The sequence below is a fragment of the Ceratotherium simum genome, chromosome 9 (genome assembly GCF_057802395.1).
Source record: "Ceratotherium simum simum isolate JZ-2026a chromosome 9, ASM5780239v1, whole genome shotgun sequence".
In the NCBI taxonomy this organism is placed as follows: Eukaryota; Metazoa; Chordata; class Mammalia; order Perissodactyla; family Rhinocerotidae; genus Ceratotherium; species Ceratotherium simum.
In genome coordinates this window covers 1,497,962-1,519,727 of record NC_141908.1, presented here as the reverse complement: position 1 = coordinate 1,519,727, position 21,766 = coordinate 1,497,962, and the positions used below count along the sequence as shown (strand labels likewise).

Sequence of the window (21,766 nt, the reverse complement as noted above, 5' to 3'; positions counted from 1 at the left end):
TCAACATTTGATGGATCAGTGTTGTTCAGTTCTTCCATATCCTTGCTGATTTTCTCTCCAGAAGTTTTACAATTGCTAAGAGTAGAATATTGAAGTCCTCAACATGCATGTCTCCTTTCAAATCTATCAGTGTTTTGTTTCATGAATTTGAAGGTCTGTTGCTGGTGCATATACATTAGGGTTTTTATATATGCTTGTTGGATTGATCCATTTTATTGTTATGCAATGTCCAAGTTTGTCCCCAATAATTTCATTTCATCCAAAATCTTCTTTAACTGCTATAAGTACAGCCACATCTACTTTTCTTCTTCTACATTTGAAGTAATTATTGATATGTTAGATTTATATCTACCATTTTATTATTTTTGTTTAATCTTTCTGTTTCTCATACGTCTATTTGTTTTTTCTTGCTTCTGTTACTTGAACATTTGGGGGAATTTTATTTTGATTAATTTATAATGATTTTGAGCATAGTGCTTTGTATAGTTTTTAGTAGTTGCTTTAGATATTACCATACACATATGTAAATTATCACAGCCTACTGGTGTCCATGTTTTACCACTTTGTGTGAACTGTCGAAACCTTACATACATTTAGTTTCCTTTACCTTTACCACTTGTTAAAGTATAATTACCTTAAGTCTTTTGTTTACATTGAGTACCACATCAGATGATGCTATAATTTCTGCTTCAACCCTAAAATATTATTAAAGAAACTTGTAAGGAGAAAGATAATCTACTATGTTTACCTCTACTTTTACACATTCAGTTACATTCTTCTTTTCTTTCTGAACATCCAGGCTTCTTTTTTTTTGTTTTTCCTTTTGTTGGGTAATCTTCCTTTAGTCATTCTTTAAGTATAGGTCTGCTAGCATCAGGTTCTCTTACCTTTTCTTCATCTGAGAATATCTTTTTCTCTCTTAATTCCTGAAGGGTTTTTTTCATTGGTATAGGATTTCTGATTGACAGTTCTTTCCTTTAAGCACTTGAAAAATGTGTCACGCTCTCCTGCCTTGATGGATTCAGATGAGAAATATTTTTGTCATTTAAATTATTTTCTGCTATAGGAAAAATGGTTTCTTTTAGGATATTTTTCTTCGTCTTCAGTTTTCAGAAGCTTAAACATGATATATCATGGCATAAATTTCTTTAAATTTATCTTACTTGGGATTCTCTCATCATCTTGGACATGCAGGTCTATGTCTGACGCTGTATTTGGGGATTCTTGAATGATTATTTAATAGAATACTTTTTCAGCCATGAATTTGTACTCCTTCTACAACTTTCATGATACAAATGTTAGATCATTTTTTAAAAATTTTGTCTTACATATTCTTGAAGCACTGTTCAATTTTTCTCAGTCTGTTTTCTCTCTGTTGTTCAGATTGAGTAAATATTATTAATCTATCTTAAAGTCCACTGATTCTATTGTTTATCACCTTGACTGTGGTATTTTGTCCATCCAGCAAATTTTTTTTTTTTGGGGGGTGGGGAGGAAGATTATCTCTGAGCTAACATCTGTGCCCATCCTCCTCTATTTTATATGTGGGATGCCTGCCACAGTATGGCTTGATAAGAAGTGCATAGGTCTGAGCCCAGGATCAGAACTTGCAAACCCTGGGCCACTGAAGTGGAGTGTATGAACTTAACCACTTCGCCACCAGGCCGGCCCCCGTCTAGCAAATTTTTAAATTTCTGCTATTTTACTTTCAGTTTTATAATTTTCATTTAGTTCTTTTTAATATAATCTATATATTTGCTTAGTTTTTGTATTTTTTCATCTGTTTAAAGAGATTTGTAATTGATTGTTGAAGCGTATTTACGATGGCAGCTTTAAAATCCTTGTCAAACAATTTCATGTTTTGTTGGCATTATTTGATTGTGTTTTCTCATTCTACTTGTAGTTTCCTGGTTCTTTTTTGACAAGTGATTTTCCTGTTGTATTCTATACACTTTGTTTATTATACTAGGAGACTCTTGATCCTATTTAAGTCTCCAATTTTAGCAGATATTTGTCCCCTCTGCTTCATTCCTCAGCTGCAGCTGTGCTCCTCTCATTGCCTGCTGATGATGTGTGCAGTGGTAGAGGCACTTCCCTGGGCCACCTACTGTCACTAGGTGACATTCTGGGGGAAAGAAAGAGTAGAAGCCACTCGACAAGGATTTCCTTATGCCCCTGAGTGCAGAGCTTTTCTGTTGCTCCCACTGTGAGTAGATTGGTCTTCCTGCCAGAGAACTAATTGTGTATCATGGGCTGGGATGACCAGAGTTTTGCTGCTGCTGCTGCTGCTGCTAGTGGATTGGACTCCTGGGCCTAGGCTACGGAATGAGAGAAGATGATCAGAGCAGATCAGACCACCCACTGGGGCTACAGTTGTGGGGCAGGGGTTGAGTCTACACTTGGTCTTGGTTGGGCTTCCCCTTTCCTTGTCCAGTGGACAGAGAGAGCAGGCTTTTTATTTTCTTTTTTGGGGTATTGGAGGTAGGAATGGGGTTTCAGGCCTCCCTGGTGCCCAATCCAAGGATATATAGGAAACAAAAAAGGAAACTCACAACAGTATTGTTACTCAGTCCTAAGATTCCTAGTCTTTTACCTTCTTCTTTCCAGCCTTCAGAACCATCTCATTGCTTGATGTATAATTTCCAGGGGTATTTAGTTGTATTTATAGGCGTCATGCAGACAAAACCACCTGTTAGAAAAAGTAAGTCTATACCACCTTGTTTGGAAACTGGGCAGGAATATCTTTTGCATTTTGTAAAAATGAAAAAATGTGGCCTTAGTGTGGGGAAGGGTGACATTCTCATTTAGTTACAAATTGCTTGTATTTTCCATTTCTTAAGAAAGAGCAAGGGAAGGTTGCCTGTCTGTAATAATTACCAAAATCTTTCCCCAACCCTATTTTGTGATGCCCGAAATTAAATAATGATTTTTCTCTTGAAGTGATGTGTGGGGTTTCTTAAGTTATCCTTCCTTATTGTGAATATATCTGCAATTTTTAGTCATTAACATTGTGGTGGAAATAGTTTTTTTGGCCCCTATGGTCACTGCCAGCTAATGTATGCAAGGTTTAATAAAAAGGGGAAGTCTAACTCTTCATGGGGCCCCACACTGGGGACCCTGGGAAACAAGGAGGCAAGACGAGAGCACAAGTGCCCAAAAGAGCGACGTGAGGGAAGGGTGTTGGAAGGAGACAACTGAGTCTGACTCTACAGGTGTCTTAGGTTTCATCCTGCTCACAGTGGATGGACTGTGGAAGGACTGTCCCCATCCACCCACTCATCACTCTCTACCAGTGACCCAGCTTTATTTTCTTGTTAGTAGTTCTTGTTATCTGGTATTTTAGAGTCTATTTAGGTGTCTATGGTTTGTCTCCCCTCATGGGCATATAAGCCCTGTGGGTGCAGGGCCTTTGTCTGTCTGCTGTATCCTTGGCACCCAGAAATGTGCCTCAAACACAGTTGTCACCCAATTGTTGGCTGAATATGAAAAAGACTGAGCAGAAGTTTGTTCCCTCTGGTCATCACTGGCAATGCCAACTGGAGGCAAATAATCGTACTTCACGGGCAGGGGCAGCCTCTAGGTTCAGCTGAAGATGTGAAAGAGGGAGGAGAGATTGAGAGTGATGAAATCAGACAGTGCTGAACACAGAGGCATGAGCGCTGCAGGAGTGGAATAGAGCCCAGGAAGCAAAGGGAAGAGCATCGTCTGTCTCCAGCATGTCCACAGCATTAGCCCTGAGGCTGAGGGGAACAAGCGAAGGAAGGACTCAGAGTTCAAGGGCTGAGTGGATCTATTTCTTAGGGAATTGGTTCATCCTTGGTAAACTAGACAACATCAATGAGATAAGGTATGAGAATAAACAGAATTGACGTGTCTAAAATAAATATGCTAGGCACCGATGTAGACTTGCAAATAACATTAAATGCTCAATTATTAATATTACTATTCCACAAATGAGATAACTATATTTTTGAGAGCAAAAGCAACTTCCCCAAGGCCACATCACCACTAGGAGTTGTTGGCATGAGGATTTTGAACCAATAACCTTGATTACAAAGTACAGTCTCTTACCTACACCTTCCCACAATCCTACTGTTCACACCTCAGAGCCTATGTTCAAAGAAGAGATAGAACAATATGATTAAATGTAAGTGTATTTAAAAGTATTAAAGGGGATTTAAAAATGACTAAAGACCATAAGCAAACAACTAAATAAAACTTCTAAAAATGAAATATATGTATTTCATCATATATATATATATAAACACACATATATTTTCATTGAATTAAAAAGACAATCGTGGAATACAGTCATGTGCTGCATAAAAACATGTCAGTCAATGAAGGACTGCATATAAAACAGTCCCATAAGATTAGTACCATATAGCCTAGGTGTGTGGTAGACTGCCATCTAGGTAAGTACATTCTATATTTGTACAATGATGAAATCTCCTAACCACGCATTTCTCAGAACATATCCCCATCGTTAAGTGACACATGGGTGTATAGTAGTACTAGAAAGAAAGATCTGAAGATATCAGCCAGAATTCAGTACCAAGGGATAAGACAGAAAATATTTAAAGAGAAATGAAGTGTTCAGCTCTGACATGTAATGAGCTTGGAAGACATCACTCTCATTCTTATCAGGAAAAGCTGGACAAACTGAAAATCAATGACTTTTCTTGAACCCATCAGAGAACTGACATCACAGGGCAAATTGCCACCCTGAAATCTAGAGACTCAGGTACATCCAGAGAGAGCCAGCACCCAAGAGTTGCTTACCCAGAGTTGCTTGCAAGAGTTAAGCCTCTGAAGGCACAAACTTGTAGGACCACTTAAGTAGTCATTGTGACAAATTGCTGGAGGCCAAGTGTGGACTAGTTGAGTGAGAAATTCCCTGGGAGCTGCAGTATTAGGGGGGCCCCCACACTTTCATGGCTTTCCCTACCACCAGGCTCTCATGGTAAGGATCTGAGAAAAATCCACTGGCAGGGAGATGAAAATATTACTCATTGTGAAACATGCCAGAATTTTCTCCATAATAAAGGCTTACTTTCCAAGGGAAATGACCTTACCAGAGCATATTTCTGAAACCTTATCCAAGCTGGGAATGGTATTCTTCCTGACTTCAGCCCCCTCTAGCTTTCTTATCTCACATAAGTGGAGAAAAATACAACATCAACTCCACACAAAGTCGACTTGGCTACAGCCAAGAAAATCAGTCAGAGGGAAGGGGGAAGAGAGAAAGGAACATGCATGAAGGCCATAGCCTGAGACACAGGCCAACTGAAAGAATGAGCGTCCCTCAAAGATTGTAAAATGTTTTCATCTCCAAAACTCTGTCCCCACACCAAGTCTCCAGTGTAACACAGGATTACGTCAACAAGAGTTACAAGACAACTTCTCTTTGAAGAGTTGTTTATAAGGAAGGCTCAAGCCAAGATGGAGACAAAAATAAGAATACTAGAGGATTTGAAGACTCTGGCACAGACAACTACAGTAAACATTAAACACAGCTGAACTTATAGAAGTATTAGCATAAACCCTCACACTAAAGGCCTGTTTACCTCAGTACCAGTTACCTACTATAACATGTATGCTTTCAATAAAAAAATTACAAAGCATGCCAAAATAAAAGAGCAAACAGTCTGAAGAGACAAAGAAAGTATCAATTACACTCACATCTGACATAGATGTTGAAATTTTCAGACAGAGAATTTGAAATAATTATGATTATCATGATAAGGTCTCTAATGGAAAAAGAACATAGTATGTAAAACCAGACAGAAAATGTCAAATGACAAATGGAAATTATAAGAAATAATCAAAAGAAAATCATTGACACCAAAATCACAGTAATAAAAATGAAGAACATCTTTGATGAGCTCATCAGTTGACTCAACACAACTAAATAAAGAATCAGTAGACTTTAAGAAAAGTTAATAGAAACTTTCCAAGTTAAACACAATGAGAAAAAAAGAATAAAAAACAAAAATAATCCTGAGAAATCCAAGAACTGTGGGATAAGAGATATAGCATACATGTAATTGAAATACAGATGGAGAAGAAAGAAAGAACAGGACATAAGAAGTACTTGAAGTCACCATGACAAGAAATGAATGTCAGCAATGTTCCAAGGAATGGAAGAGGAAAACTGTAAATACAAGGTGCCTGCACTACATGTTATGTGGCATAGTACTATTTGAAGATGAACTTAGGTTGGTTAAAAACGTATAGAGTAAACTCTAAGACAATCACTATTTTTTAAGTAGAAATGATATGGTGAGAGGAGATAAAATGGAGTCATATAAAATGCTCAATTAAAACCAAAGAAGGCAAAAAATGAGGGGGAAAAAGACACAAAGAACAAATGCAGTAAATGAAAAATAGTTACATGATGGAGGATAATCTAGCCACATCAATAATCACTTAAAATGTGAATGATCTAAATGCACCAATTAAAACATAGAGATTGTCAGAGTGGATTAAAAAAAAACCATAACAGCTATATTTGTTGACTACAAGAATCTTGTTTAAATATAGGGATTCATGTTAAAAAATAGAGGAATAGAGTAACACATGCCCTGCTAATGCTAATCAAGAGAATGCTGCAGTAGCTATATTAATTTAAGAAAAAGCAGACTTCAGAATAAGAAGGATTGTCAAGATTAAAGGGGGGTATTAATTATAAAGGGGTCAATTCTCTAAGAAAACATAGCAATCCTAAAAGTGTATGCATCTAATAAAAGAACATAAAAATATGTGAACAATCATTAACAGAAGTGAAAGGACAAACAGACAAATCCACTATAATAGTTGGTAATTTCAACATGCCTCTTTCAATAACTTACAGATTAAGCAGGCAGAAAACCTATAATGGTATATATGAAAAACAATGTGAATCAACTTAATCTAACTGACACTTTAGAATAGTCCATACATCAACAGCAAAGTATACTTTCTTGTCAAGCTAACATGGAACATTCACCAAGATAGACCATATTCATGGCTATAGAAAAACCTAAACTAATTTAAAATAATAGAAATCATATAAAGTGTGTCTTAGAAGATAATGGAAATAAATTAGAAATCAATAACAGAAAGATAGCCAGAAATTTCCCCAATACTTGAAGATTAAACAACATACCTCTAACACTAAATAACAAAGAAAAATTTAGAAATTCAAGAGAAATTTAAAAATATTTTGAATGAAATGAAATAAAAAGGTAACATCAAAACGGGAACAGCTAAAGCAATATTTAGAGGAAAATTTATACTATTAAGTGCATATATTAGATGAGAAGAAAGGTCTAACATCAATTACTTGAGCTTCAACATTTGGAAATTAGAAAAAAATGAGCAAATTAAACTTAAACATTCAGAAAAAAGGAAATAATAAAAACTAGAAGAGGGCTGGCCCCATGGCTTAGCAGTTGGGTGGGCGCGCTCTGCTACTGGCGGCCCGGGTTCGGATCCCGGGCGTGCACCGATGCGCCACTTGTCCAGCCATGCTGAGGCTGCATCCCACATACAGCAACTAGAAGGATATGCAACTATGACATACAACTATCTACTGGGGCTTTGGGGAAAAAAAAAGGAGGAGGATTGGCAATAGATGTTAGCTCAGAGCCAGTCTTCCTCAGCAAGCAGAGGAGGATTAGCATGGATGTTAGCTCAGGGCTGATCTTCTTCACACACACACACACAAAAAAAAAAAACTAGAAGACAAGTCAATGAAATTAGAAATAGAAAAACAACAAAACCAAAACTATGTCTTTAAAGAGAGCAATAAAGTTGAAAATCTTCTTGCCCATCTAGCCAAGAGAAAGAGATAGGACATAAGTTACCAATATCAGAAATGAAAGAGGATTCACCCAGCACTGATCCCATGGACACTAAAAGGATAATAAGGGAATATTATGAACAGCTCTATGCCCACAAATATGACAACTTAGATGAAATGGACCAATTCCTGGAAACAATCAAATGTTTAAAACCCACTCCAGGATAAAGAGGTAACTTGAATATCTCTACATCTATTAAAGAAATGGAATTAATAATTCAAAGCTTTCAAGGCCCAGAGAGTTTCACTGAAGAATTCACTCAGGTATTAAAGGAAGAGCTAATATCAATTCTCCACAATCTCTTTCAGATAATAAGAGTAGAGACACTATCCAATTCATTTTTTGAGACCAGGATTACTGTAAAATCAAAACAAGCTAAAGACATTAAAAGAAAACTACAGATGTTGATATTAGTAAATCAAATCTAGCTACATATATAATATATATATAAATGATAATACATCACAACCAAGTATGGTTCATTCCAGGAATACAAGTCTGGTTCAACACTTATAAATCAAACAAGCAATCTAATACATTATATTAACAGACTAAATATGAAAAGAACATATTATTATCTCAATAGATAGATGTAGAAAAAGCATTCAACATAATTCAATATGCATTCATAATAATAATAATAATAATAATAAAACTCCCAAAAACCTAGGATTAGAAGGGCTCTTCCTTAAATTAATAAAAGAAATATATGAAAACATACAATGAACATCATACTTAAAGATGAGCAACTGAACACTTTTCCTCTTAAGATAGGGAAAAAGGCAAGGATTTCCTCTCTTACCACACCAATTCAACATTTTCCTGGAGGTCCTATCTAGTGTAATAAGCCAAGATAAAAAAATAAAGGGAACACAAATTGAAAAGAAAGAAACAAAACTGCATTTATTCCCTGATGACATTATCATTCCTGTAGAAAAACTATAGGGAATCTAAAAAAAAAAAAAACTAGTAATAATAATCAAATATAACAAGGCTGCAGGATACAAGGTAAATATACAAAATTTAATTGCTTTCTCATATACAGTAATAAACAATTGGAATTTTAAATTAAAAAAACATCTTTTACAATAGTGTCAAAAAATGAAGTGCCAAAATATACATGGGATCTACACACAGAAAACTAGAAAACTAATAAAAGGAATCTAGACACAGACCTGAAACCTTATGCAAAAATGATGTCAAAATGGATCATAAACCTAAAAGTAAAATGCAAAAGTATAAAAATTCTTGAATGAAACATAGGAAAAAAATCTATGTGACTTTGGATTTGGTAATGAGATTTTAGATAAAACAATAAAAGCATGATCCATAATATAATAAATAGATATGTCGCACTTTATTAAAATTAAAAACTAATTCTCTACAAAAAATGTCTTTAGGAAAAGACAAGTAACTTAGTGGGATAAAATACTTAGAAAACATGTATATCTGCATAGCATTTGTATGATACTGCACAGTACAATATTGTATGATTCTGTACAATATTCTGAGGATAGATACATAACAACATGCATTTGTCAAAACCCATAGAACTTGTAGCACAAAGAGTGAACCTTGATATATACAAATTTTTAAACATTATTTAGGAGGTTGGGGTATCCCAGGATGGGCTACAGACAGGGACAATAGAATCTAACTGTATTACAAATGTATGATACATCCTCACTGAAGGGAGTTTGGGAAAAGGAGTTGACCTAAGTAACTTTGGAAATGAATGGGCACTAATATTAAAAGGCAAGAGGAACAGTACATAACCACTCTACTCTAGTTGGTGAAGTTGATTCCCACGAGCTACAGTTTAACAATTCTGAAACCTCTAACCATGTGTGACATTATGATTTACAATAAAATATATATATATGGTCTTCATTCCTGTTTCTTGGCACAGAGCTCCTCAAATACTTGGAATTTCCTAAGAGATGAGAATAATCAAAGTGTCTTTTGTTATGTTAACAAGGTGATTTTTTGAAAGCACCTCAGAATAGAGGCTGGTTGTCAGGAAAGCCATGTGATTAGAGAATTAGAACTTTCAGTCACACCCCCCTGGGAGAGGGCAGAAGGGTTGGAGATTGAGTTCAATCACCAGTGGCCAATGATTTAATCAATCATGCCTAGGTAATGAAGCCTCCATAAAAACCCAAAAGGACAGGATTTAAAGAGCTTCTGGGTTGGTGAACACGCCAAGATTTGGGAGAGTGGTGCCTGGAAACAGAAGGGAACTTCTGGGGTCTTTCCCATACTTTGTCCTATGCATCTTTTCCATCTGGCTGTTCCTGAGTTATACCTTTTTATAATAAACTGGTAATCTAGTAAGTAAAATGTTTCTCTGAGCTCTGTGAGCCACTTTAACAAATGAATCAAATCCAAGGAGGGGTCATTGGAGCCTCCAATCTATAGTAGTTTGGTCAGAAGCACAGGTCATATTCTGGACTTGCAATTGATGTCTGAAGTGGGGGAGGCAGTCTTGTAGGACTGACCCCTTAACCTGAGAGATCTGATGCTATCTCAGGGTAGATAGTGTCTGAATTGAGTTGAATAGTAGGACACCCAGATGGTGTCCAGAGCATTGTTTGTGGGGGTGACACTCTCCCACATTCGGATTTGGGAGCAGAGCTGTTTCACCATGTGTACTGAAATCTAAGTAAATGAGTGGCAGATGGAGAGAGCTAGTTTTCTCATTGTTGAAGTGAGAGGTTACAAATAAGCAAGGGGCTAGAATGATCAGTGTGATACTTGATTGGATTTGGATATATCAGTATCAGCTCATGCTTAGCTTGATACAGGCATAGATGGGTGCATACAGAGATACTAACAGATATGTGTATATACATAGAATAGTATATGCACATATATTCCCTTGCTATGTCAGCCGAGAGGGCCTGGAAGCAACACTTCCCTATTAGTATGAGTGCACTTGGTGTCCAGATCTTCACTGTACTACTATTCTCCTATAAAAGAAACCAGGACTCTTCTGAGAAATAACAGATTCTAGGGCTGAGGCAGAGAATATACAAAATGAGTCTGGAGCAACTTGTAGTTCCAGAAGCAAGGAAGTGCTCAAAAAAATATAAACTCACATTGATGGGAGTACGTCAAAGGGTCACAGGACACAACTGAAAGAACTTTCAATGGCCAAAACTGGAATAATTTGAGCTACTCAATAAATAACGAAGTATAAGATTGTAGCCCAAAGCATAAAATAAATGTCTATGAGTCTATACTCATATAAATAACTTATTGAATAAATATGGGAGAAAAGAGAGCAATCTCCTGTGCAGAAAAAAATTCCCCCCAAATTTATGTAGATTTCCCCCTCAAATATTTGGAGTATCACTCTCCTCTTCTTAAACGTGAGTTGTGCATAGTGACTTCTTATCAAAGAGTCCACTATGGTAAAGGGAGAAAAAAGTAACTTTATAGTGGAGAAACCTGACAAACACTCCTTCAGCCAAGTGATCAAGTTCAACATTAACATTGATAAGTCATGTTGATAGGACAGACCCTGGATACGTTGTGATGTACTTCTGTGGTCTTCCTCCCCAAAACTCATAACTCTAGTCTGATTATGAGAAAAATATCAGATAAATTCCAGAAGGCATTCCACAAAACACCTTGTCAGTACTCCTTGTGAATATGGATAAGGAACATTTTGACAATTCAATTAATGTGTCTGTTGTAACAGACATAGGTAAAGCTCCAAAAATCAGAAAAACAAAAAGAAAGGAAACTTGAAAAAAGTGCAGAAACAAAACAAAAATTAGAGCCAAAAATAAGGAAAAATTTAAAAGGTGGGGACTTCATTAAGAAAAAGCTAGTTTAATAATCAATTCATTTTTGTATTAAACAGCTATGTAGTGAGGGACCACTCTGTGCCAGACAATATCCTAGCACTAGGGAAACAGCACAGACAAAATAAGACAAACACCCCTCAAATGTTTATGCTCTGGGTAGGAAGAGAGATTATCAACACCACTAAGTCAATAGTGCAGTGGATCAGTTGATGATAAGTACTATGGAGAAGAAACAGGCAGGGAACAGGAGCAGCATTGTTGTTGTAAATCAAGTCTTTAGGGAAGGCCTTGCTGAACACTAGTATTTGAACAAGAAAGGACAGGCAGGAGGATGAGCAGGGCTAAATCTTGGGATGGCAGTGTGCTTGCAGTCTTCGAGGAGCAGCATGGAGACCTGAAAAGCAACACAATCTGCGAATCCACAGGTACTGCTGTGACTGGTGTGGGTCCCTACTTGTTTAAAATACATTCAACTTTAAATGAGAGGGCTGGACTGCATTAGATGGCAAATACGTAACAGTCTTCCCATCTCAGCACCCTTTAAGAGATAGTGCTGATTAATCATGCTTCCATTTCCAGACATGTCCTCAAAATGCTATTGACATCAAGTACTGAAACCCACTGTCACCTACCGATCAGAGGTGATAGAGTTCTCTTCTGAACAATGATGGCTTTCCTGAAGGAAGTTGGATGCATATCAACCCAGTAGCTACCTGTCATCCAGGAGTGCCTTAGGACACCTGGGACCCAGGATGGGGGCTGTATTAGAATAAGGTGAGGGAGGAGGAAAGCTGGGCCCCATGTGTAACAGGTCAGCTGCTGTGGGAGGTCACCCAACACCCAAGATGAGCCTTCCCCAGGGTGGACTCGAGACACTAGACTTTTGGATAAAGCAGATAGTGCCCGACTGCTCCTGCAAAAGGTCTGCAAACTCCAGGCTTAGAACCATCATTTAGCCTCTCACTTTGCTGTGTCTTCCTTCTGTTCTGTGACCAACAGTACATTTTCACCCTCTCTGCATTTTCTTTAATTTAATAAGTAAATAAGTAACACAGCTTTCTATTGCAAAGCACCATTTTATTGAAGAAAAAAATCTGCCCTTTTTTATTTGCATTCTGGACACTGCTAAAACAGAATGATTATATCAGTTGGTATCTTGAGTGGTCAGATTTGTAATTTCTACCAAGAAATTGGTCCGAGATTGAAAACATTGCAGGGAAGAATAAAATGGCAACTTAATTGATGGTAAAATAAAACCCAGCACCAGATATTAAAAGGCTTTCCTATTGATGTTATATTGCTCTTCCCAGGGAGAACAGACAGGTACCACTTGGTACCTAAAGAAAAAAGTAAATTCCCTTCTTTGTGTAGAGCAGAGCAGCAGCCTTTATAGGAATATTTAAAGCAAAATCAAATAAAAAGTGCTGATTATGTAAAGGGCTGATGAAATAGGCCTAGACTTGGCTGGGATAGTTCAAATCTAGGGACCAAAAGTCACCGCAAATTCGTCTATGACTCTCCTCCTGCCTTTGTGTGAGGCTCACCAGAAGACTTTGGGTTCCAAACCCGCTCTGGCCTTCACTCTGGGGCCTGATTTTTTCTCTCCTGCATGGTAGATGTCTCAGATTGCTACTGATCAGTATAGACAGGATGAATGAATGAGAGACAGTTCATTTATTTAACAAATACATATGACCACCTCTGTGAGCCTGGCACTGCACTAGGTGCTTGCTACAGGATGGAAATATAAAAGACATGATCCTTGCCCTCATAGACCTTAGAGCCTAGGGGAGGCCCCCAAAGGAGAAAACTGCCTCCGACATGCAGTTGTTGCTGTTAGTATTGTCAAGTCTTTTCTGACTTCTAGCGCCTGGTGAACAGCAGAGGGGAACCCTGCCTGGGCCTTTGCGCCATCCTGTCACCTTCTGGCACTATATCAGACAATGCTCTGCTGCTATTCATAAGGTTTTGTTTTGTTTTGTTTGTGGGGAAAGATTCACCCTGAGCTAACATCTGTTGCCAATCTTCCTCTTTTTTTTTTGTACCTCCCCAAAGCCCTAGTGCATGGTTGTATATTCTGGTTGTAAGAACTTCTAGTTCTTCTATTTGAGCCACCACCACAGCATGGCTATTGACAAATGAGTGGTGTGGTTCCATGCCTGGAAACCGAACCCAGGCCACCAAAGTGGAGTGTGCCAAACTTTAGAATCTAGGCCATCAGGGTTGGCTCTATTCATAAGGTTTTTATGGCCAATTTTTTTGGAAGTTGGGGGCCAGGTCATTCTTCCTAGTCTGTCTTAGTCTGGAAGCTCTGCTGAAAACTGTCCACCATGGATGAGACTGCTCGTATTTTGAAATACTGGTGGCATAGCTTTCAGCATCACAGCAACACACAGCCACCACAGTATGACAACCCACAGATGGGTGGTGTGGTTCTCTGAGATGCAGACCACAAGTATAATCATCTACCAGAGGATACAAAGAGGTGGTCATTATACAGACTGGGGACACAAATCATGATTTTTTAGGGTCTTCTCAGAGTTTTATTTTAAATTGAATTTAAGTGTGAAAAATAGATAATCTAGGGGCCAGCCTGGTGGCATAGTAGTTAAGTTCGTGCACTTCACTTTGGCAGCCCGGGCTTCACAGGTTCAGATCCCGGACGTGGACCTATGCACCGCTCATCAAGCCATGCTGTCACAGCATCCAATATACAAAATAGAGGAAGATGGGCACAGATGTTCGTTCAGGGCTCATCTTCCTCAGCAAAAAGAGGAATGTTGGCGGTGGATGTTAGCTCAGGGCCAATCTTCCTAACCAAAAAAAAAGAAAAAAGTAATCTATTCTTTTTTTTTAATGACAACCATATTCATATACCAAAAGTTCTCCATTTTAAAGTGTACAATTTAGTGAGTGTCAATGTGAATAATCCATAATCAATCTACAAATCAAAATTTGCAGTGAGTTTCTCATGAGCCAGGTCTAAGGACTATAGCCTGGGGAGCTTCCTCCCCCAAGGAAGGAAGCACATCAAAGAAGTGGGGTGTACAGAGTGGTTATATACCATTTTGGAACAAAGAGCCTATATCACATATGATAGGAATACCTCTTTTGCTACTATCATGAGATGCTTAGCTAGCACAGTATGTCAGTGGTCACCAGGTGAGCACAGCAGGTCAGTAATTAGTCCTTAGTTTCCAGGAAGAGATAATAATCCTTAAGAAAATGATGATATGGGGGAAAGACACATCACTCTCTTTAAGGGCATCATTCTTGTCTTTGGGACAGTGTAAATGTTTAAAGCAGATATACAATGCATGCTCAACAGGCCACATCAGGCCCTTTTAGAAAAACAAGGTCAGGCCAAATTAGTTTTAAACCAAATGGTTTCCTCATATACTGCAATATATCCTATTGCTTTTCATTTATTCATCATGAGTTTTAGTATACTCACAGAGTTGTGCAACCACTATTTCATGTTGGAATATTTTCATCACCTTTTAAAGTAATGAAACTCTGAACCCATTAGCAAATACTTCCTAAATCCCTCTCTCTCCAGCCCAGAAAAACTACTAATCTACTTTCTGTCTTTATGGATTTGTCAATTACAGACAGTCCATATAAATGGAATCATATAATATATATTCTTTTGTGACTACCTTCTTTCACCTATCATTATGTTTTCAAGGTTCATCCATGTTGTGGCATAAATCAGTACTTCATTCCTTCTCCTTGACAGATAATATTCTATTGTATATATGATACTGTGATTTGTAATAAGAAACTTATGTTTGGTCTTTGTCCCCTGTCTGGCACAGAGCTCCTAAAACCCTTGGAATTTCCTAAGGGATGAGAGTGATAAAAGTATCTTTTGCTATGTTAATGAGGTGACTTTTACAAAGCACCTCAGGATGGGGGCTGGTTGCCAGGAGAACCAATCATGTGATTGGAGTGTTGGAACTCTTATTCCCAGCTCCCTGACCTCCAGGGAAGAGAGAGGGGCTGGAGATCGAGTTCAATCACTAGTGGCCAACTAGGTAATCAATCATGCCTAGGTGATGAAGCCTCCATAAAAACCCAAAAAGTACTGGGTTCGAAGAGCTTCTGGGTTAGTAAACATGTGGAGTTTTGGAGACAGTGTGCCTGGTGAGAGCAAGGAAGCTCCTTGCTCTTTCCCCATAGATCTTTTCCATCTGACTGTTCTGAGTTTTATCCTTTTATAATAAACTGGCGATCTAGTAAGAAAAATGTTTCTCTGAGTTCAGTGAGCTGTTCCAGCAAATTAATCAAACCCAAGGAGGGGGTCGTTGGAAGCTCTAATCTATAGCTGGTCTGTCAGAAGTACAGGCGACAGTCTGGTCTTGTGATTGGCATCTGGAGCAGAGGACAGTCTTGTGGGCCTGAGCTCTCAACCTGTGGAATCTGATGCTATCTCTGGGTAGATAGTATCAGAATTGAATTGTATGGCAGGACACTCGGTGCGTGTCAGAGTATCGCTTGGAGGTGTGGGAACCTCCCACCATTAAAATTGGGGTGCTCAGAACTTTTAGCATGGATATGCCACATTTTATTTATCCATTAATCAGTTGTTGGGCATTTGGTTGTTTCTATTTGGGGCTACAATAAATAATGTTCCTATAAACATTTATATAGAAAATTTTATGTGAATATGTCTTTTATTTCCCTTGGGTATATATCCAGAAGTTGAGTTGCTGGGTTATGTGGTAACTCAAATTTTAACATTTTGAGGAAATACTAAACTATCTTCCAAAACAGATTCACCATTTTATATTCACAAAAACAATGCCTGAGAGTTCCAATTTCTCCACATCCTTGCCAAATCTTATCACCTGACATTTTTATTTTAGCCATCTTAGCCCATATAAGTAGAATCTCATTATAGTTTTCATTTGCATTTCTCTAATAACTAATGATGATTATTATATTTTCTTATGCTTATTGGCCATATGTATACCTATTGTGGAAAAAGGTGTATTCAAATATTTACCCCTTTTTAAAATTTGTATAATTTAATGCAAAATTAAATAGAAAGTGCTAATTATATAAAGGGCTAATGGAAGTGACATAGACTTGGCTGTGTTAGCTCAAACCTAGGGAGCAGAAGTCCTATAAACTCACCTATGATGGGTCACTCCTCTTGCCTTCTTCTGAGCTATGGCCAGGTTCACCAGAGGACTTCAGCTTTCAAGTCATTTCTGACTCCCAACCCAAGGCCTATTTTTCTCTCCTCCATGGTAGATGTATTTGTTTGCTACTGATGATTAGCAGCAAATTATTGTTGAATTATGAGTCTCCTATTTATTCTGAATAGGAGTCCCTTATAAGGTGTATTATTTGTTGGTGTTTTCTCCTATTCTTTTTGCCTTTCAAACTCTTGATGGTGTCCACTGAAGCATGAAAGTTTTTAATTTTGATGAAATCTCATTTTTCTAATTTTCTTTTGTTTTCTTTGCTTTCGTGTTATATCTAAACTTAAATACCAAACCCCAGGTCATGAAAATTTAATCCTACATGTTATTCTAAGAGTTTTATAGTTTAAGCTCTTAACTTTAGTTTTTTGATTAATTTGTGTGTATGTTTATATTCAGTGTGAGGTACAGGTTCAACTTCATTCTTTGTGTGTGGATTTCCAGTTGCCCCAGCACCATTTGTTGAAAAGACTATTCTTTCCCCCAGTGAAATATAACGGCACTCATCAAAAATATATTGACCAAAAATTTAAGTATTTATTTCTGAATTCTCAATTTTATGCCACAGATCTTTGTTTCTATTCTTATGCCAGTAGCATAGTATCTCAATAACTGTCCATTTATTGTCAGTTTTGAAATCAGGAAGTGTGAGTTCTCCAATTTTATCTTTTTCAAGATTGTATGGTTTTTCTGGATCCTTTGCATTTCTGTATGAATTTCAAAGTCAGTTTGTCAATGTCTGCAAACAACAATAACTTGGGGATTATACTGAATCTGTAGATCAATTGGGGGAGTATTTCCACGTTAACAATATTAAACTTCATATCCGTGAACATACAATCTCTTTCCATTTATTTAGGTCTTCTTTAATTCCCTTTAATAATGCGTTGTACTGTTGAGTGTAAAACTCTTGCAATTTTTGTTAAATTTACTGCTAACTGCTTATTCTTTTTGATAATAATGTAAAGGGAATAGTTTCCTTAATTTAATTTTCACATTATTTATTTCTAGTGTATAAAATACAACTGATTTCTACCTATTGATCCTGTAGCCTGCAAACACTGAAATTCTTTATTAGTTCTAGTATTTTTGTGGATTTCTTATGATTTTTATATATACAAAATCATGTATTCTGTGAATAGAGATATTTTTATTCCTTCCTTTCCAATCTGAGTACCATTTATTTACTTTCTTCCTTAATTATCCTGGCTAGAACCTCCAAAACAATATTGAAAACAAGCCATGAGAGGAGACATCCTTGTGTGTTTCCTGATCTTAAGGAGAAAGCATTCAGTGTCTCACCATTAATATGATGTTAGTTATGGAATTTTTTTAGATTCCCTTCCCTGGCTCAAGAAATACTTTTCTATTTCTAATTTGCTGAGTTTTTGTTTTTCTGTTTTTATCAGGGAAAGATGGAAGAGTTTGTCAAATGCTTTTTCTATTGAGATGACCTTATTTCTTTGTCCTTTACTCTATGAATATGGTATATTACATTTATTGATTTTGTTGTGTTAAATCAGCCTTGCATTTCTGTAATAAATCCTTTTACTTACTTGTGGTTTATAATATTTTTTATGTACCATTCTTTTCAATTTGCTAGTATTTTGTTGAGAATTTTTGTGCTTATCTTCAAAAGGAACACTAGTCTGTAATTTTTTTTCTTTTAATGTCTGTATTCAGTTTAAGGGTAATATTGGCTTCATAGAATAGGTTGGGAATTATTATCTCTTCTTTTGTTTTTGGAAAAAAATTGTGATGAATTAGCATTACTTCTGCTTTAAAAGTTTAGAATTCACCAGCGAAGCTATCTGCTCCTGGGATTTTCTTTGTACTGGGTTTTTGATTACTAATTCAATCACCTTGTTTGTTATAGGCATTCAGATTTTCTGTTTGTTCTTGAGTCAGAATTTAGAGTTGATATCTTTGAAGAAATGTGTCCATTTCATCAAGGTAATCTAAATTGTTGCCATAAAATTGTTTATAGTATTTCTTCCAAGTGCTGCTTTAGCTGTATCCCCTTAATTTTGGTAATTTATGTGTTTGTTTTCATTCATCTCAAAGTATTTTTTAAGTTTCCTTGTAAAATCTGCTCTTAGTTATTTAGGAGTGTCATGTTCAATTTTCACATTTCACCATATTTTTGTGAATTTTCCTGTTATTTACATATAATTTAATTCTATTGTGGTCAAGAATACTCTGTGTATGATTACAATTCTTTTAAAATTTACTCAGGCTTGTTTTATGGCCTAGCATACAGAGTATCATGGAGAACGTTCCATGTATGCTTAAGAAGAGTATGTATTCTGCTGTTTTGGGGTGGAATGTTCTATAGACATGTGCTCGGTCTAGTTGATTTATGCTGTTATTCAAGTTTTCTACTTCCTTGATTATTCTGTCTAGCTGTTATATACATTATTGAATGTGAGATATTGAAGTCTCCAATTTTTTTGTTGAATTATCTATTTTTCCCTTCATATCTGTCAGTTTTTGCTTTTTGTAATTTTGGACTTAGATTTATTAGACTTAATTATTGGACTTAATTTAGTCCAATTTTTGGACTTAGATTTACATATGGCTATAATTTTTATGTCTTCCTGATTTATTGGCCCTTTTATTATTTTAAAGTATTCTTTTTCTCTAGTAATAATTTTTGACAAAGTCTACTGTGTCTGATATTAATATATCTACTTCAACTCTCTTTTAGTTACTGTTTTCATGGTATATCTATTTCTATCCTTCTATCGTCAACCTACTTGTGTCTTTGAATTTAAAGTCTGTCTCAAATAGTTGGATCATTTTTTCAAACTCTTCCTGCCAACCTCAGCCTTTAATTGTAGGTTTTAGTCCATTTACATTTAAAGTTAATTCTTGGAAGGTAGGATATATATCTGGCATTTTGCTATTTGTTTTCTTCCTGGCATGTCTTTTTCTTTTTCTATTCCTTTATTCCTCTTCTTCTCTTGTGATTAGTAGTAATTTGCTAGTCTAGCATTTAAATTCTTTTGCTGTGTCTTTTACTATATCGTTTTGTGTTCTTACTTTTTGTTGCCCTTGGAACTGCAATTAACATTTTTATCCAAAACAATCTAGCTCAGACTAATATCAATTTCATTTAAATTATATCTAAATATAGCTTCATTCTCTCCCACTCCTTTGTGTTATTATTGTCATACAAATTATACCTCTATACACTATAAGCCCATCCACACATTATTATAATTATTGTTTTATGCAGCTGTTGGTTTAATTATATGGGAGTAGAAAAGTGTTACAAACAAAAATGTATCTATACTGTCTTTTATATTTACCAGTGTAGCTAACTTTCCTGGTGTTCTTTATTTCTTCACTTAGATTCAAGTTACCATCTAGTTGTTTTTCATCTTAGCCTGAAGGATTCTCTTTAGCATTTCTTGTAGGACAGTTTATGCTAGTAATGAACTCTTTCCATTTTTCTTTATCTGGAATGATTTAATTTTTCCATCCCTTTTGAAGGATACTTTTGTTGGGTATAGAATTCTTATCTGACAGTTTCTTATATGACAGTTTTTCCTTTCAACACTTTGAACTTGTCCTCTCACTGCCTTCTAGCCTCTCCGATTTCTACTGAAAAATCAGCTGTTAATATTTTGAAGATCACTTGTATAAGATTAGTTGATTCTTTTTTTCTGTTTTTAATACCGTACGATTTCCTTCATTAAGTAGTAGATAATAACAACAATAAACAATCACATAGAGACAGAGATTGGATTGTTGGTTACCAGAGGGGAAGGAGGGAGGGAGGAGGGTGAAAGGGATAATTTGGCACATGTGTGTGGTGATGGGTTGTAATTAGTATTTGGGTGGTGAACATGATGTAATCTATGCAGAAATAGAAGTATAATGATGTACACCTGAAATTTATACAATGTTATAAACCAATGTTACTGCAATAAACAAAAAATTAAAAAAAAATAAGATTGTCTCTTCATCTTTGGCTTTGGATAGCAAATTAATAAATTTGCTGGGGCTGTTATGAAACATACCACAGAGTCAGTGGCTTAAACAATGAGAAATTTAGTTTCTCATAGTTCTGGAGGCTAGAAGTCCAAGATAAAGGTGTCAGCATGGTTGGTTTCTCTCACAGATGGCCACCTTCTCAATATATCATCACATGGTCTCTCCTCTGTGCACATGCATCCCTGGTGTTTCTCTGTGTGTCCAAATCTCCTCTTTATATAAGGACACCAGTCAGATTGGATTAGGGCCAACCCAAATGGGCTCATTTTAATTTAATCACCTCTTTAAGGGCCTATTTTCAAATACAGTCACATTATGAGGTCCTAGGTGTTAGGACCTCAACATATGAATTTGCGGGGGTGAACACAGTTCAGTCCATAACAGACAGCTTCACTCTAATGTTTCTTACTATGAATCCTTTTGTGTTTCCTACTTAGAGTTCATTTAGCTTCTTAGATATTAGACTAATGTCTAGATTAATATTTCTCATAATATTTGGACAATTTTTGCTATAATTTCTTCAAATATTATTTCTAACATTTTATGTCATCTGCCCTTTTCATTTTAGCCACTCTGGTGTGTGTGTAATGGCATTACATCACTGTTTTAATTTGCATTTGTATTTAATTCACATTTCTCCAAAGACCAATGAAGTTGATTACTTTTCTCTGTTCATTATCTATTTATTTGTCTTCTTTTATGATGTGCCTTTATAGAGTTTTGACTATTTTTTCTATGGATTTCTCTCTCTTCTGCTTACTGGTTTTTAGAATTTCTTTATATATTGGGGATGTGAGCCATTTCTGGCCCTAACTGTACTTAAATGTTTCTGTAAGGAGAAAAATTTCCTCTTACATATAATACCCTCAGTCTTCTGTTTTTTGGATACTGTTTACTGGTT

At 36.4% G+C, this 21,766-nt stretch overlaps 1 long non-coding RNA gene across 3 annotated transcripts in view; it reads left to right on the top strand.

The window, feature by feature from the left end:
* Positions 1-21,766, top strand: part of LOC147916209 (uncharacterized) — an 85,884-nt gene that overhangs the window by 1,197 nt on the left and 62,921 nt on the right. The window lies entirely within an intron of this gene.